General features: G+C 38.3%; 1 non-coding gene across 1 annotated transcript; it reads right to left on the bottom strand.

The window, feature by feature from the left end:
* Nucleotides 1-11,616: 11,616 nt before the first annotated feature.
* On the bottom strand, nucleotides 11,617-11,723 carry LOC115718197 (small nucleolar RNA R71). Its single transcript, XR_004011782.1, has one exon. It is a non-coding gene; the product is annotated as a small nucleolar RNA R71 (small nucleolar RNA).
* Nucleotides 11,724-12,608: the final 885 nt, after the last annotated feature.

Below are 12,608 nucleotides of genomic sequence, written 5' to 3' on the forward strand. Positions count from 1 at the left end.
CCTTCCGATGCATACTCCATGCATCCAACCTGAGCTTTAGTTTAACCAATGCTCTCGAAAGAACATAGCACTTCTCCAAATGCAAGTAAACTCTGTTGTAGCTTATCATATCAGTAAAACCCTATGTCTGATAAATCTAGAAAACTTTATTCACATAGTCATGTTTACTTTCTAATGTGTTGACGGCACAATAAACAGGATCAAGTATGTGAAAAGGGTTTCAGATGAATTCATACATTATGTACATATAATCATGAAATAAATCATGTGAACCATGCAACATTAAATGTTATTTCTGATCTATATTAATAAGTAAATCTGATTATATTGAAATGAGTTTTATTTAGGGCATAAAACCCAACATGTCAAAGGTTACAACAAACCTGCCGGTCTCTAATTTTCAGCCTTGATGTGTTGACATGCTAAGCACTGGGATACAAATTCTACCATATTCTTCCCCATCCCGCTCCGCCATAAGTAGGGTTTAAGATCTTGGTATAATTTGGTGGTGCTAGGATGTAAGGAGTATGGAGTCGTATGAGCCTCTATAAGAATCTCGTTTCTAAGTTTCGCACTATTTGGAACACAAACTCTTGTCTTAAACAACAACATCCCACTATCAAACACTGTAAAATCTCTAGTTTGGCCAGCTAAAACCTCTTCCCTGATCTTCACTAATTTTGGATCTGTTAGATGAGTAGCTTTAATTCGTTCTAACATAGTAGATTGCAGCTTCAAGTTATGAAGTTTGCCTACAACAAACTCGATGCTTGATCTGACCATGTCTTCTGCTAATTGAGGTGAAATCTGAATCATCCTAGTTACCTGCTTGGGACCGTTCCTGCTCAGGGCATTAGCCACTACATTGGCCTTCCCAGGATGGTAGAGTATTTCACAATCGTAATCCTTAACCAACTCTAACCAACGCCTCTATCTCATATTCAAATCTTTCTGAGTAAAGAAATATTTGCAGGTTTTATGGTCAGTATAAATTTCACCTTTCTCTCCGTAGAGATAATGCCGCCAAATCTTTAAAGCAAACACTACCGCGGCAAGTTCTAGATCATGAGTTGGGTATTGCTATGCATATTCTTTCAACTAACGAAAGGCATAAGCGATGACAATCGGCCTTCATCAGTGCACACCCCAGACCCTATCTGGATGCATCACAGTAAACTACAAACTTTTCTTTATCAGAAGGTAGGGCTAACATTGGAGCTGTGATTAATCTCTGTTTCAGCTCCTGAAAGCTTGCTTTCCACTTGTCTGTCCACATAAACCGCTGATTCTTTTATGTAAGCTCGGTTAAGCGTGTTTAATCTTAGGAAATCCCTCAACAAACCGACAATAATAACCAGTCAGACCCAAGAAACTTCTACCCTCTATAACTGTTTTTGGTATCACCCAATCCGTGACAGATTCAATCTTCCCCGGATCCACTTTAATTCCATCCTTACTGAAAATGTGTCCAAGAAAGGACACCTGAGATAGCCAAAACTCGCACTTCTTGAACTTGGCATACAACTTATGTTCACGAAGTTGCTGTAAAACCATCTGAGGATGTTACTCAAGCTCCTCTTTTGACTAAGAGTACACAAGGATGTCGTCGATAAAAATAATAACACAAATATCGAGGAAATCCTTGAATACCCTATTCATCAGATCCATAAAAGCTGCGAGAGCATTGGTTAGTCCAAACGACATAACCAAAAACTCATAATGCACGTACCTAGTATGGAAAGCCGTATTTGGAACGTCCTCCTCTCGGATTCTTAACTGATGATAGCCTGATCGGAGATCAATCTTTGAAAAGACCGTCTTCCCCTGAAGCTAATCCAAGAGATCATCAATCCTAGGTAAAGGATACTTATTCTTGAGTGTCAGTTATTCAATTCCCGTTAGTCAATGCACATACGCAACGATCCATGTTTCTTCTTGACAAACAATATAGAAGCTCCCCAAGGTGATACACTAGGCCATTGAAACCCTAGGTCAAGCAACCCCTAAAGTTGAATTTTTAATTCTTTAAGTTCTACTGGAGCCATTCTGTAAGGGGCCTTAGAAACCGCCTCTGCTCCAGATGCCAAATCAATGATAAAATCAATTTCCCTCGGCGGTGGTAAATCCGGAAGTTAAAAATCTCGAACCACCTTGATGTTTTCTTGCCAAATTAACTCAGACTGTGTGGTATCCAATACCATGGCCAAAAACCCTAAACATCCATCCCGAAACAATTCCCTGGCTATTAGTACTCAAATCACTGGGATTCGAGATCCCTAAACCGATCCGACAATGACAATCACTTCCTCACCCTCTTGTTGGAAGATTACCATCTTCTGTTTACAATCAATACTGGCTGAGTACTTGGATAAGAAATCCATCCCATGTATAATATCGAAGTCTACTGAACCCATTTCTATTAAGTCAGCTGTTAACTCCCTATCCTCAATTCTTATCGGCATAGACCTAATCCACCTTTTGGAGATAACTTATTCTCCGCCAGGCAGTAGGGTTCCAAATCCTGAATCATAACTATTGTGCGGTCTACCCAATTTACTAAAAGTTCTGGATGCCACATAAGAATGAGTGGCCCCAGAGTCAAAAAAGACAGAGAAATAAGAGTTGTTGATCGAGAGCTAACCTGTTACAACTAAAAGGCTACCCTCTACATCAGCCTGAGTTAGAGCAAACACCCTAGCTGGAGCGGGTCTTGCTGCACTCTTCTGTTCTTCTTTCTTAAGCTGTGAACAGTCTCTTTTATAGTGCCCTAGCATACCACACTGAAAGCACCCTTACCCTCTACACTCACCTAGATGATGGTTTTTACAACTGGGGCATTCCAGTTAAGTATATCGAGTTTTGGAGCTACCTTGACGATTACCTCGCCCCTGGTTCCCTTAGAACGTCTTGGTCTGACTTGAGCCACCGGATGCAGCAGGTGCCTTTCTTTTCTGGTCAGTTGTTAAGCCACCACTTCCCCTATTAAAGCCTGAGGTAGGAGGAGTAGGAGCCCCACCAACAACCTGAGTCCCTCGAGACTCTTGGGTGCACTCCACTGCATCCTCAGCTCGCAGTGCCTTCCCCACCATATCAGCATAGGAGGTGTTGTCATCAGTGGTGATCATTAGGTCATGCCTTATCTTCAAATTAAACCCATCCAGGTATTTCTCTTTCTTACTAAAATCGGTTGGCACGATTCCCAAAGCCAATCTTGCCAAGCGGTCAAACTGAGTTGTGTATTTAGTAACACTCATATTTTCTTTCTAAGTCAGTTGAGTAAATTTCTTTCGTTTTGCACTTCTGACTGCTTCATTATAGTTCTTCGCATTAAACAGTTCCAGGAACTTTTCCTAGGTCATCGTAGTAACATCTTGGGTTAGGGATACCATGTCCCACCATACAAGAGCGTCTTATTGAAACTGGAATGTGGCACAGGCCACTCTGTCATTGCCGGTAACGCCCATGAAATTCGAAATTCTAATAATAACCATTAGCCACTTCTCGACTTTCATAACATCGAGACCTACCAAAAAGGCTAAAGGTGCCTACTTGCGGAACCTTTCATACAGGGGTTTCATTCAGCTCACCGCAGTGACTGGTCCTGCATGCACAGTAGGGGCAGGAGCTACCTGTATTTCTTGAGTAGGGATTATAGGAGCACCTTGATGTCTCAAGCGTCTATTTTCCTTGTCTTGTTCATTAATTATGGCTTGCATTTCTACAAACCTATTTTGCCATTCTTGTGCAGCTTGTGCAGCCTGCGGTGGGTTAACATCACCCCTACCGCGTGCCCTGCCTCTAGGGCCTCTACTTCGGCCACGAACATTTGGGGGAATCTGACTCTCTAAACACCACTATGTCTGAGCGAGTACCCTGACGCATGGTTTTTTGCCTAGCATCCATACTATTCGAACAGCCTGCATAACCAAGAGCTAGTCTGCTCAGATCGTGATCAAGTAAAACTTACTCATTCCCCTTATATTGGAAATTTAAAACATGCGCCTATTCAGCTATCAGGCTACTAACATGCTTCCTATCAGGCTTTTCATAAATCATACTATTAAAAGAAACTACTAGAGCAATAAAAGCTTACTGAACCGTGAGACGAGCGGATCGCTGATGATGATTGCACATGTCCTGACGATCTTCGGAAGACAACCTGGCAGCTCTGATACCAAATTGTAACACTCTAACAATTTTAGGCATGTTAACGAGATTTTAATTTATTATGTAGCTCGTTGCTAGTCAGCGAGATTATTAAAAATCGTGATTAATTAAAATTTTGCTTAAGTAATTATAAACATGAAATAACATACATATAAAATTCTAGGATCTTGTTTACAAAAGCATTTTCATAAGTTTCACTATACAAATACAAAAGTCTATCCCCTAGCGACTATACAAAATAAGCCCTGATGTCCCGACATGTACAATCTCCATCTGCTCGCTCTCACGGCTGCTCAGCCTTAGCCTTGCCCGTCCCTAGACATGGAAATAACAACAGTGAATCAACAGACTCAGTAAGAAAAGTATAAATAATAACATAGCAATAACCTGCATTATGATCAGACGCACATACCCCCAATCATAACCCTATTCCCGTGTCCTACATGGTCCTGAGTCTAGAACGTTCGTACGACAGTACTAGTACTCTATGTGTACCAATGTGATACTATCGAGTTGTAATGCCCGGAATTAAGAAAAGGATTAGCAAAACCCTAATTAGATAATTATGAGTTAATTGAGGAATTATATTATTATATAATTGAATATATGCGAAATTATATGAAATTTTACATGTTAAAGACCCCGTTGGTGAGCTAGGGGCATTTTGGTAATTATGACCCGAGAAGGGTAAATTGTTGAGATTAATTTAATTACATGCTTAATAGAACTATATTATTATATAGTATGCCTGTGTTATCTTTTCAGGTGTGTTCTGACAGGTTGGCGCGGTATAGTCACACCCGGGAATTTCGGGCCGAACCGGGTTCGGGCCCGAAATGTAAATTGAATTGATTATTTGGCATTTTATTTGAAATGTGATAATCTGAAATTTATTTGGCAATATTTGAGTGTGAAATGGCATTTATGCCCTTGAAAATGAATATGTATGTTTTATAGCCCTAATAAGGGCAAAAAGGTCATTTGACCATTTGTGAGTTATATTGAATTTATTGAATTTTGAGAGAAAAGGAAATTATTTTTCTGGTTTTATCTCTCTCTTACCCGAACCCTCTCTTTCCCTAAAGCCCATTTGATTTTCAAAGTTGATTGTTGAGAATTGCTTGAAGTTGGGTGTGAATTGAAGCTTTGGAATTGTGGATTCTTGAGCTTGGAATTAGGTAATTTCTTATTGAGTTTGTGTAAAGATTATTGGTGATTTCTCTTGCTGAAATTGTTATGGAAAAAGCATGATTTAAGTTGTATCTTGCCCTTGTGATTGCATGTTCTTAAGTGTGGTTATTATCTTGATGAATTGAGTGTGTTAATCTTTGGATTTAAGTTCTTGAGCATGGATTTTGATTCTAGGGTATTTTCTAGTATTGAATCATGTGTTCTTGTTATGTTGTGCTGGCTGGAAAATTGTAGAAATAGTTAAAGGTGATGCTCTTGTTCAAAGAGTTGGATGTGCCATGTTTATGCATGATTTTGAGTTGGCTTTTGCAATCTGAATTCTTGAATTTTAATGCATGTAATATGTTAAAATGAGTATCTATTATGTGTTAATAATTCTATAGGTCAATTTGTGAATTGTTTGAGAATTTGGAGTGATTAGGTTGAGATTTCTTGCTGAAAATTCGAAGTTTGCTTGCTGGTTTCTGGGTTCTGCACCCAGATGCCGCAGCATGCTCTGAGCATGCCGCGGCCCGCCCCTTGTTGGTAGAACCTGGGTTTTGTCCCAAGTGCCGCAGCATGGTCTGGGCATGCCGTGGCCCGCCCTCATGTTTTTGGGCAGTTTTGAGTTTATTTTCGAAAGTTCGTAACTTTTGATTTCGAACTTCGATTTGGGAGTTCTTTATATCGTTGAAAAGCTCGCTCCGAGCTCTGTATGATTATTTGAATTGTAAATGCTATGCTTGAATTTTATCGAGTTAAAAGTCAGGGGTTAACCCTAAGTATGAATTATCCCAGATTTGTGTGACTAGGATTACCGGCACCTGATCAGGAGCACCCGGGGATTCGGAATCTCCTTCTATTGCTGGACAACAGGTAAGACAGTAGTTCACACGTAGAGTATGCGCAGTGGCGCTTATGTGAATTTGATATATGTGAGTTATTGTAACCGGGATTAGGGTTATTACTCTAGTTGAATATGTGTGTAAATGCCATGCCATGTTAATTGAAATGAAATTTAAGGATTATGCGCACAAGGCATAATCAAGTTGGACTCGGTACATATAACCGAGATGAACCACTTCTAAGGCCTTAATGTATTTAGACGTGTGAGAGCAACACGTGGGTCTACGTCACGTAGATTTAATTAGATGTGTGAGCGCAACACATAGGTCTACGCCACGTAGACATAAATGGGCATGTTGATATAGTGATCAGGTCTGTGCTATACAGACATATATGTGAATAAGCATATTATATTTGTTATGATTTATATTGTCTTGCTGGGCTTGGCTCACGGGTGCTCTACTGTGCAGGAAAGGGTAAGGCAATAGCTGATCAACCATGAGTTTCAGGAGCAGACGAAGAATGTACATGTTCATGCCACTTCAGACCAAGCGGGTTATGGGTCTAATAGTGTTGACTTTTATATTCTGTTTTGCCGCTTAGGTCGGCTAGTAAGAAAGAACTTGTAATAAGTTTATAAATATTTTTGGGATCCCAACTATTTTGAAAGGTTTAAATATATTACAAGTTTATTTTCAGTCTGTTTAATATAAAAGTTTAAATTCTGCGCTATTTTAATTCGTAGTCCCGATTAGGGGATTAGGGTTTCATAAGAATTTTTGGGTAGCGTGCCTAATTATTTAGGGCGTTACACGAGTAGTACATAAGCCAACATACATTTCTGATGTAATCTAATAGGCTTAACTAACATGAACACTAAACATGTAAATACATATGCATATCATTATACTAATCTTACCTCGTTACCGAATACAGGTGTGTCGGCCAACCTAAGTGGAATAGCTGTTCAACGAATTACAGTCCCTTAAATCACATTATTCGCAAAACTAATGAGTGACATGCTAAATAACTTTCTGGGGACTTAAACTTGAAACTAAAAATTTTCCTATCGATAAATAACATGGAAATACCCTAAATATCGCAAAAACGGGAAAAACTAGGGTTCCCAAAACTGCCCCAACCAATAGACCCGTTCCCCAACTGGAATTCTAGTTCTGTGGGGTTTCATGGGGACCAACCGAAATTTCGGTTCCTACAGGTCTCACTGAACTGGTCGACCGGTTTAGTGGATGAAAAGATTAAAACTTCATAACTCACTCAAATCGACCTCAAATAAAACCAATCTGTCCAGACCTGTTCAATATATCTTAAAGAACATAAACAAGTCAACAAAACACCTCAACATGCACAAAATCACAAAACACCATTAGAGAGCAAAGCTTGAGTTCATAAACTAAAAGCTTGCTCAAACTTCAGAAAAGCTCCTAAAACCACTTCAATTTAACATAATACACCATAATTTAACTTCAGAAAACTATAGCAAACACCACTTACTACCACAGAGCCCTAAATCAACAATTCATGCAAAAACCAAACTATAAACATAAGAAAACTAAAGAGGAAGGTGCCAAAACTATTACCTTCAAAGGATTCACCAAGAATCAACTATAAACCAGCAAAACCAAGATGAAGAACACCCCAAGTTGCTGGTTCTCCAAGGGTTTCGAGAGAGAGTGAAGAGAGATAAATGGGTTACTTTGATTTTTTTTCTAATTTTAGCTAAAATAAGATAAAGCTTATGTCTATCAAATTAATTAAGGGATAAAATTCAAAATAACATATTCTACTAAAGTCCACTAAAGGACAAGAAGTCACAATTAGAAAAAATGACCATTTTGCCCTCCACATAGCCAAAAAGTCATAAAACCACCTAGGGGTAATTTGGTCAACTCAAAAATTTTAACTAATCCCGACATTCTCAATGTCTAACTATATTGTCCATCTATACTAAAAATACTAAGATGTGATTCTAATAGCCAAACACCGTGTTCCAAAGTTGTCGGGCATAAAACATGTAAATATATAAAATTCCATATATGACATATAAAATGCATCCTGAATTCAAATAAATCTCCGTAAACTAATAATTCATAACTTATACGCAAGTTTCATAATTAAACCCTATTTATTTACTAATTTCCAAATTAAAGTTAAGCGGTCTTTACAGCTAATAGGTTTTTAAAAATGTTTAAACTGAATAGGTCCACTTATTATCGGTGGGCCCCGCTGTAAATACTATTAGCGGCGGACAATAGCCGCAGACCTTCCCGCTAATAATTTTTTTTTTAAAAAAATAAAAATGGACTATCAGTGGCAGACAATAGCAGTGGACTTCCGCCGCTAATAATTTTTCCCTTTCCAAAAATATAAATGGACTATTAGCGTCACAATTTGGGATCCGCCGCTAATACTTCTTTTATTAGCGGCAGAGATGCCCCGCCGCTAATAATTCTTCAGCAAATGAACAAAATTATTGTAGTGATTGGTAAGTCACAGATTGTCCATTCATAGTCCAAACACTCGAGCTCGCAAACTCTATGGTGTTATAATCGTGTAATGGGCCTTCACGCCTACTTGATTTAAGTAATGAATGTTTGCGATACTTCTTGATAGCATATTTTGATATTCCTTGTGTTGACAACACAAAAAATGTGTGTTATTAAAGAAACATCTAATACATTAGTCATTTAGACCAAACCTATGGATAGAAGCGATGTTTACTTGTTGCAAGAGAGACATGCTTGTGTTGAGTTTTATGCCCGAAATAAAAATCATTTCAATATAATCAGATTTACTTATTAATATAGATCAGAAATAACATTTAATGTTGCATGGTTCACATGATTTATTTCATGATTATATGTACATAATGTATAAATTCATCTGAAACCCTTTTCACATACCTGATCCTGTTTACTGTGTTGTCAACACATTGGAAAGTAAACATGACTATGTGAATAAAGTTTCTAGATTTATCAGACACAGGATTTTACTGATATGATAATCTACAACAGAGTTTACTTGCATTTGGAGAAGTGCTATGTTCTTTCCAGAGCATTGGTTAAAGTAAAGCTCAGGTTGGATGCATGGAGTATGCATCGGAAGGGACCGATATTGAACTTTGACTTAGATTTATTAAACTTACCATAATATCTATTCAAGTCAATATCGCCTAGTTGATCCTAGATCAAATGATCTTAATCCTGTTATGATTAGGCTCAATCTCAATAGGCTATTCATGTTCTTTGATTTGTTAGTTAAGCCTACTTTTAGGTCAGGGTGATACGCACATTTTGGGAACACGGTAGTGTAATTGAGTGGGAGCGCTAACATAAACATGGAATCTATAGCTTCTATCTGGCGAATAGTAAGTAAAGGATGATCTCCTTCGAGCTTAACCAAACGAAAATAAATGATAGAGATCTCATTTCACATAAGCTGAAATATCATTTATGCGGGGTTAAGTGTTTTAAGGATTAAATACTTTGTAGGGTATAATGTTAGGCTAAAATTAGTCTAAGTTTCGGGTCATATTTTTGATTAGTTTTCACTCTTTGTTTCTAGTTTTAGGGCTATATTACGCTTCATTCTTTGGTTTCAGGTCCTCGGCCATTTAAAGAAAGTATGTACAAGAATTGAGGAAAAATGGTGAAAGAATCGAGAAGAAAAAAACCAAGATTGGTGTCGCTGCCTGTTCCAGTCGCGACGGGGAATTTGCCAGTCGCAATGGGAACGGGCAGAAAGTCTTCAAGAAGTCAAAGTTGAACTCCCGTCGCGACCGGGACCCCAGTGACAGGATTTTTGGACAGTTTCGTAATTTCACGAATTTTTAAGATGAGACTTGGTTTAAATAGTGAGAGCTCGTGAAAATTAGGGTTCATTCAGAATTGGAGCCCTAGAAACAAATGAGGAGGCTAGAAGAGCGACTTGTGGCGACTGGGATTAATTGCTTCAACTAGTTCTTTCTCTTCTCTTTAATTATTCTATGCTATTTTCTGTTTCAATGTTAATTATGGATTTGATTATGGATGTTTTGAACTAAACTCCTATTTAGGGAGGATGATGAATGTTGTTTTAAATTATGCCTAGTTAATGAATAATTGTCATTCCTTCAATCTTGATTGTGAAGTTATCTATATTTGTGTTTAATTCCATGTGTAAGCTTGATCACCTTCTACATGTTCTATGATCTCAATTCAAAATCTGAAAAAGTGAGAATTGAGAATGCTAAAATTGGATAATCTATGTTTTGATGTGAAACGAAAGTATTTGCATAGCCTATGTGACATTTAGATTATTGCTTAATGCTGATTTCATGTTAGTTTAATTAAGAGATTAATTAAAGAACATGTGATTTAGAACTTAAAAGATCTGAAAAGAGTTAGGTTAATTTACAATCTGTCATTCACTTTAAGAAAAGGATAGCAATTAAGGATCAACAATTGTGGTAAACTAACAATAGGATTCTCCTCCCTAATCTCTCATCTTGATTAATATTACTTTGTTATTTTTAATTTTCTGAATTGTCTTATTTAATTCATAAAAAGTATTCTTTTACCAGATAGAATCATAAGTATAATTTAGTAGTAATTAGTCCAATTCCCTGTGGTTCGACCTCACCTGTGTGAGTTTACTACTTGATTGTGTATACTTGCGTAGTGATCATAATTTTCGTAACAACTTTTTGGCGCCGTTGCCGGGGAATTGTATAAAGATTGATATTACATAAAACTATACTTATTATTCTATTTGGCAAATCAAAAGTATTCTACTTTGGTTTATTTTTCCTGCTAATTACTAATCTTTTTCTTGCAATATTTTCGTTATCTATTTCAGGAATCCTAGTGTATGCGCCGTCAAGGACAAGCAGTCATATAACAAGTAGATCCTGAAATCGAGAAAACTTGTAGGAGAAACTGAAAGAACAAGAGGCAAGAAAGAGTTTCAGCAACTGCTGAAACAACAGAAATCATGGCTGCTAATGTGAATGCAAATGCTGCAAATAACGACAATAATGGTGGTGCCGTGGAAGATCAAGCTAATGGCCGTAGCTTGAGAGATTACATTCTCCCTACTCTGACGGGAGTGCAGTCATGTATCAGGCAACCGGCAGTGGATGCGAATAACTTTGAGATCAAACCAGCCATACTTCAAATGGTGCAGTCTTCAGTTCAGTTTGGTGGCCTCCCTTCTGAAGATCCTAATCTGCATCTCTCAAACTTCATGGAACTTTGTGAAACTTTTAAAGTTAATGGAGTTAGTGAGGATGCTATTCGACTGAGACTGTTCCCATTCTCGCTCAGAGAACGAGCCAAGAGTTGGTTAAACTCCTTGCCACCCAACTCTATTGCCACCTGGAATGATCTGGCAATAAAATTCTTGTCAAAGTTCTTTCCTCCATCTAAGTCTGCAAAGCTGAGAGGAGAAATCAACAACTTCTGCCAACTAGATAATGAATCTCTCCATGAGGCTTGGGAGAGGTTTAAAGATCTTATCAGAAGGTGCCCTCATCATGGTATAGAGAAGTGGATGCTGGTCCACAACTTCTACAACGGGTTGATTGGTAATACTAGAACTCTAATAGATGCAGCAGTTGGTGGAGCCTTTATGAGAAAGAGTGCTAATGAGGCTTATGATCTATTGGAGGAGATGGCTCTAAACAATCAACAGTGGCCAACTGAAAGGAGTCAATCTAAGAAAGTAGCTGGTGTGTTAGAGGTTGATGCCATCACAAAGTTGACAGCTCAAGTTGAGGCATTGACAAAGCTAATTGCAGGGCAAGCTAAACAAGCCCAAGTTGTTTGTGAGATATGTGGAGGAAGTCATCACTTTTCATAGTGTCAAGCAGATGTGGATGATTTGCCAATGGATAAAGCTAAAGCCATTGGAAATTTTTCGCAGAATAACAACAACAATTATGGGTTCAACCAGGGTGGTAACCGAAGAAACAATGGGTTCTATCAGCAACGAAATCAGAACTAGACACAGAACCAACAGTTTAATCAGCAACAAGCCTCTGGTGGAAGTTCTAGTTTGCAAACAGATTTACTGCTACAATTCATGACTGAAACTAGATCTTCAATTAAAGACCTGCAGACTCAGATGGGCCAACTAGCAACTCAGGTAGCAACCCGTCCTCAAGGGAATTTGCCTAGCACAACTGAAGTCAATCCGAAAGAAAACTGCAAAGCAATTACCCTAAGAAGCGGTAAGAAATATGATGGTCCTGAATTGCCACAACCACCTGATGGAGATAATGAGATTAAAGCTCAACCAGTGCCAACCCCAACACCAACAGCAGAGAAGGCTACTGATAGCCCAGCACAACCACAACAGTCTCCACCAATTAGCATTGATCACCATGTGAAAATACCCTATCCCCAGAGACTTAGAAAGTCAAGTCT

This window comes from Cannabis sativa, chromosome 5, assembly GCF_029168945.1.
Source record: "Cannabis sativa cultivar Pink pepper isolate KNU-18-1 chromosome 5, ASM2916894v1, whole genome shotgun sequence".
In the NCBI taxonomy this organism is placed as follows: Eukaryota; Viridiplantae; Streptophyta; class Magnoliopsida; order Rosales; family Cannabaceae; genus Cannabis; species Cannabis sativa.